This window comes from Choristoneura fumiferana, chromosome 5, assembly GCF_025370935.1.
Source record: "Choristoneura fumiferana chromosome 5, NRCan_CFum_1, whole genome shotgun sequence".
Taxonomy (NCBI): domain Eukaryota; kingdom Metazoa; phylum Arthropoda; class Insecta; order Lepidoptera; family Tortricidae; genus Choristoneura; species Choristoneura fumiferana.
The window spans coordinates 1,009,081-1,015,080 of record NC_133476.1 but is presented as its reverse complement, the minus strand read 5'-3'; the positions used below and the strand labels follow the sequence as shown (position 1 = coordinate 1,015,080).

Sequence of the window (6,000 nt, the reverse complement as noted above, 5' to 3'; positions counted from 1 at the left end):
AGTATTTAAAAAAAAACTATTTTTGAAATGAAACTACTTTTTATGACTGATGAATTTATTAAAAGAAAATTCGCTGATCAGAAAATGTGTATGTGTATCTGTTCTTTTGCCAAATAAGGTTTGATTTTGTGTAGTATCCACCTTAAAAGCAATAACCATAGTCTGTTCTAATCAGCTCAACTCGGCACAAGTAATATTAGTAAAACTTAGTTTATCTTTTCTTACAGCTAAAAATCATAGTTCAGTATTTTCATTGGCCATTTGTCTGGTCAGTCTCCATCTCCTCATCATTTCTTCTGAAAAAAAAAAACGGAATTAAACTTTGGCAACATAAAAAATAGTGTACTGTACAGGGAACAGAAATTTAATATTGTTGCTATTAATTTATAGTTGATACTAGCTGTTGCCCGCGACTCCGTCCGCGTAGAAGTATGAAAAATAGTTCTCAGAATGTAAAATACACTATTAATTTACCGAATATAAAAAAAAAAATCATAAAAATCGGTCAAGCCGTTTCGGAGGAGTTTGGTCACAAACACTGTGACACGAAAATTTTATGTACTTATTATTAGATTTAAAGGAAAAAATAATTAATTTGCAAATCTGTATGAAGAATTGGTTGCTAATGACAAGTAAAGTAAATCAGCACAAATCCAGCTTCTTATATTTCTGATTATGAAGTCACTTGACGTAAAATTTCAGCTGCAATGCAATAAAATATACACCAATGAAATTATTAGTGAAAACTGTTTTGTGTAGGCACCAACAACAATGAATAAGGTATATTATGATGCACCATCCCGCATTCACAGGATAACTCCTTCATCCAGGTAACACTATGGTGATGGAATCCTGTGGAAATGTTGTTTCATTTATTTTATACCATATATAACATTTCATAATATTGCACATGACAGTTACACATATACAGTTGGAGTAAAAAAAGGTTCATCACCCAAAGATCTGTTTTCCTTTGCTCAGTATGAGCGCTAATCTGCTTTACTGATTGAGTAGGACATACTGCGTCAACCTGTCAACCTGCTAAACATAATCAGGTGACCATAGCAACCCTATAACTACACTTTAGCATGGCACTAACAGTTAAATAGAACATTATTTGATTGAAACTTTTATAAAGTTGTTTATTAAAATAAAAAGGTTTTGTATTGATATTAAACTAGATATATGTTAGAGATGTATACTATTCTAATCCTTGTTATCATGTCAAGTAAGTATAATTTGATATGCACTTGTCTACTTAGTACTTTGTTTGGGGCTATGACTTTGTAAAGGAATCAATTTAATAACTGACGAAGTTTTTCCCAGCCCCACTGTATCTGGCATTAAAATTTAATATTAGTTTACTTGTAAAAAATTTAAATTTTCGCTACATAACTTTCAGTAGGTAGTTAGGTTTATAATATTTTACTGTTCCTCCAAACTACAATCATTAGACAATAGACAGGGTTTACTTTATGTGTAGCTTCATAAATAAACTGGAATCAATGACTTTGCTGATCCAAGACATCCATGAAACAAAAGTTGAATAAAACAAATTGACATCTTACGCTGGCCATTGCTTGGTTGAACTTGTAATGGTTTCTGTCCAGGGATCTGCCCCGACTGCAGCATTCTTGTTAACCTCTCAACTTCTTGCAGCGACGATGCATTCTTTATTGCCTCACGGATTTTGTGTATTTCCTGAGGACTAAGATCTGAAAAGTAGGAAATTCACAAGTTTATCAGAAATTCACTAACAGTTTAGGGATAAGCCATGATTTTTTAACGGGTTCAAAGTCTGATGAGGCACATGTGCCTCATGGCCATGGCCGGTCACACTGGTACATCCATGTGATTCATGTGCCTCATGGCAATGACATCTTATATAAAACATTATGAGTATTTAATTTCATTATTTATTACTGTGGAGAAGTGTTGAAAAAAGCCCTGGTAAAACTTTTAATTTAGACTTGTTTGTGTTCAGTGATACTTACTGGTGACTTTAGAGTCTGGCATATTCCCACCAGGTACAAATGTTTTAGCCTTTCTAGTGATCTCCTTTTGTATTTCCTTGCCTTTTTTACTTTTAAACAAAGTTTTGGCTTCCTCTCTGTCCTTTGCTTTGATCTTTCTGAAATCCAGCAGTCTCAGATTTGGCATTTTATATGCTATGTATGCTCTGAAAAGTCAAAGTGTTTAATTTAATTTTGTCAAGCAATTCCTAGCTTTATTTACACTTTCAATAAGAACATATTTTTACAAAAAAACTTGGAGTGATCACTAGTATATGGAACGAGCATTGATAACTGAGATTATCAATATAGGAACTCACTACCTGTCACAAAATTTTGCCCCATGGATTCCTATGTCTGATTATCATCAATGGCAATGCATCATATCATATGACATTACAAAAAAAAAAATGATGACAAAAAAAACATCAAAATCTATCTACCCATATCATCAAAAGTAAGAAAAATGCGAGCGAGGATGTGTGCAGGCCAGCATTTGTGATACATGACTTGTTAGTCAACAAACTATTAAAAAATTTTTTTTTATTTCTTGTACTATCTATTATTATTATTAAAGCTTCATTTATCTATTACAGTACAATAAACTTTATTTATAAATTATTTAAGTGAAATAGGTTTACTTCTTTACTTTTAATGGCCCTTATTGGGTAAAAACCTCCCTACATCTTATTTTCCACTTTCGGATTCTTGAAGCAGTGCTCATCCAGTTATTTCCAGCCATTTTTTACAATTTCATCAATCTATGTTTCAAACATACCTGTAATGCTGTTTGTTTGCAACTGGATTGTTCATAAGTGACAGGGTTTTCAGTTTTGACAAAGTTGCTAGTGGGTCCAAATCGCCAAGCTCCGTTATGTTATTATTGGACAATATTAAAGAGTCCAAGTTGGGTAATATTTTCCAAGGATTCGCCTAATCGTCTGTAAGATGTTATTAGGGCAGTTTCAGTAAAAGTTGTTGAAGTGACTTTTTTTTAGGTTTGGATGAAATTTCGTTCTCCTACTTAGAATCAGGAGCACTTTTGATTGTAATAGGAGAAGAAAAGTGTCCCAAGATTTTTTATTCCATTATGTTATTGTTCATACACATTTCTATGGCAGTAGTGTAATGGACATCACAAAATTATATGAAAAACCTGGGACACTTTTTCTCCTATTCCAATCGAAAGCGCTCCTGATTCTGAGTAGGAAAATAAATTTCGGTAATCAATTGTAGTGCAAAGTGCAAAAATAATGATACTGTTATACTTACACAATCCTGTTGTTATTTAGCAGTAAGCATTTCAACCTCTTCAGTAGTGGAAATCCATCAAGCTTTCTGATATCATTGTCTGAGAAATCAATTGTGTCAAACTGGTCAAGAGTAGCTCCCAAGTTCTCTATTTGCGGTATTTTGTAACCTGAAAACAGGAGGCAACAAATGTAAGTACAATTTAATTAGCGGGTGAACTATCATTTTCCAGTCCATGCAGTGCCCGGTTTTAGAATAGTACCTACAAATCCGTGTCCCCCGCCCGAGGGTGTGTATCCTAAGAGGCGACTAAGAGAATTGATATGAGTAGGCAGCGGCGTACCCTACTTTTCTATAGCAAACCGAATTCTGGAATCCAGCAACTGTAGTGGATTAATTAAAAGTCCGGTGCCAATGTTACAATAAATAGGATACGAACAAAAACATGGGTTTGATTTGAAACAATTTGATAACGTCCGTCGGGACTAACCTCTCAAATCCAGTTCGCGATCGCGACATGGATTCATATATTGCATAGAGTTTTGTATAAGTTCTGTTGTAAGCTTCACCATTTTCGAAACTCGACGTCTTTATATAGCACTGTTATTAATTTACCAAATTAAATATTTAGGAAAGCGCTATTATATTCACAAACAACACAAACACCATTTCATGACAGAAAATGAAATGAATGAATATAAAGCCTGACCAGAAATATACGTCTGTCTATTCGCCAGCCATGTTGCGGAACGGAATTAATTATTGGGTGACACTTTCCCGGCCCGGATAATACCGGGATGGAAATACCGACCCTGTTTTTCGTGTACACGCCCGCATAGATATATGGTCACAGCAAGGCTACTACGAAACTCGAAGTTCGTGTCGTGCGGTCCCTCTCGCTCTCGTATTAAATAGTGTAAGTGTCAGAGGGACCGCACGACACCAACTTCGAGTTTCGAGTTTCGTAGTAGCCCTGCAGGGCCACCCTATACCACGAAGTGCAAGACTCGAACTTCGTATGTTGCCGTCCCGCTGACGCTTACGTCATTTAATACGCGAGTGAAAGGGACGGTGCGATACGAACTTCGATTTGCGAGTTTCGTAGTAGCCCCTCAGGTCACTCACAGTGACAGTGGTGTTGCCACCTTATTTTTTCAGAAGTCGCAAAAAATTTTGCAAAGACGTCAGTAAGTGGGAACCCCAGATGTCGCCATAATTTTATCGATTCATTTAAAGGAGTAACTATTGTGTATTTATTCATTTATTTCGCGTTCCTCGGGAATGGCTCTTTTCTATCTGGGAGGGGTGACACTCTTTCCCGCCCGGATAACACCGACATGGAAATACCGTCCCTGTTTTTTCGTGTACACGCCCTATAGAAACTGACAGGAACTTCTATGGGCGTGTACACGAAAAACAGGGTTGGTATTTCCATCCCGGATTATCCGGGCCGGAAAAGAGTGTCACCCGTGGGAGGTTTCGAGGCAAACAACCGATTTAGCTTGGTCTTATCTTTGACAAAATGTGTATATTCGAATTTAATGAGTGTCAGAAAATTGATAAAAACTAACCGAAATTTATAAAACGCCCGATAAGAATCATTGACATAGTCCGAAAATCCTCAAAGCTTAGCTTAAGTTACTGTGATGGCAACACTAGAGCATAGACAACAACAGAACAGTTTTTTATTGTTGCGCGCCGAAGGTAACGGCATCTAGCCCGTTCAACTTTATTTTTAATGAGTTATATGCTAACTTTAAAACGATACGAGTTGGAGAAGAAGGCGGCGTCTGCCCCAAGCCAACGCCGGCGTACTGCACGGTGCGCACGCGGATGGCAGCGTGGTGCAGCGGCCCATGCAGCACGGCGCGCACTGGATTCCGGCCGAGGTCGACGTCTGGTGCCGACACGCATGACCGCGCAGATGACGCTGCTTCTATTTTCTAATTTAATAAAATCTCGGAATCTCAATTCGACTGCCAGTTCTAATACGTAGTGGTTATATTCTCTTTGGTTCTAATGGTTTTCGCGGGCGAATCCGTGGATAAAGGTTAATATTGTAGTGCTAGGTAGTGCTACGAATACAGCGTCCGCAGCACCATAGGTAGCAAGGGACAAGTTCGTTTATTTAGCGTTTTATCTAAGTACTTAGAGTTAAAACGATATTTACACCCACTTCCCCATTTTGAAATTTTCAAAATAAATAGGGTATTTTTAATACTGTAGAATTTAAGCAATAAAGTTAATCTACAATAATAATAATCTTTAGTTCTCTGATAAAATACTTGTTAACAAGCTAAAGGCTACAATAATAACAGTCATTATCCTGCACTTGGAAAATTCCTGTGTTTCAGGATGTAAAAGGGTGAACGGGCCAAACTGAAATATTAATTTAGTCGCATGCAAAATATAAGAAAGGAAGAAATTTAAACATTAAAGAGCAACATTATAATAAATTACCATAAAAATGACTAGGTATCTTATAAAGTCTCTGCGCTCGAAGTTGTTGACGACTATGTATACCTGGACAAACGGTCCAGTACGTAGGTCCAACTTTGAGAAAGATCACTCGTCGAATCCGACTCGGCTGGGCAGCGTTCGGGAAGCTTCGCAGTGTCTTTCCTCCAACTTTACCGCAGTGTTTTAAGTCAAAATCTTTGACCAGTGTTTGTTGCCAGTGATGATATAGGATCTGAGACGTGGGCGCTAACGATGGGCCTCATGAGAAAACTCAAAG

At 37.0% G+C, this 6,000-nt stretch overlaps 1 protein-coding gene and 1 pseudogene across 1 annotated transcript in view; both read right to left on the bottom strand.

The window, feature by feature from the left end:
• The window catches only part of LOC141427895 (death-associated protein kinase related-like), a 407,132-nt gene that overhangs the window by 246,319 nt on the left and 154,813 nt on the right, over nucleotides 1-6,000 (bottom strand). The window lies entirely within an intron of this gene.
• LOC141427755 (U2 small nuclear ribonucleoprotein A'-like) lies at nucleotides 1,311-4,042 on the bottom strand (annotated as a pseudogene).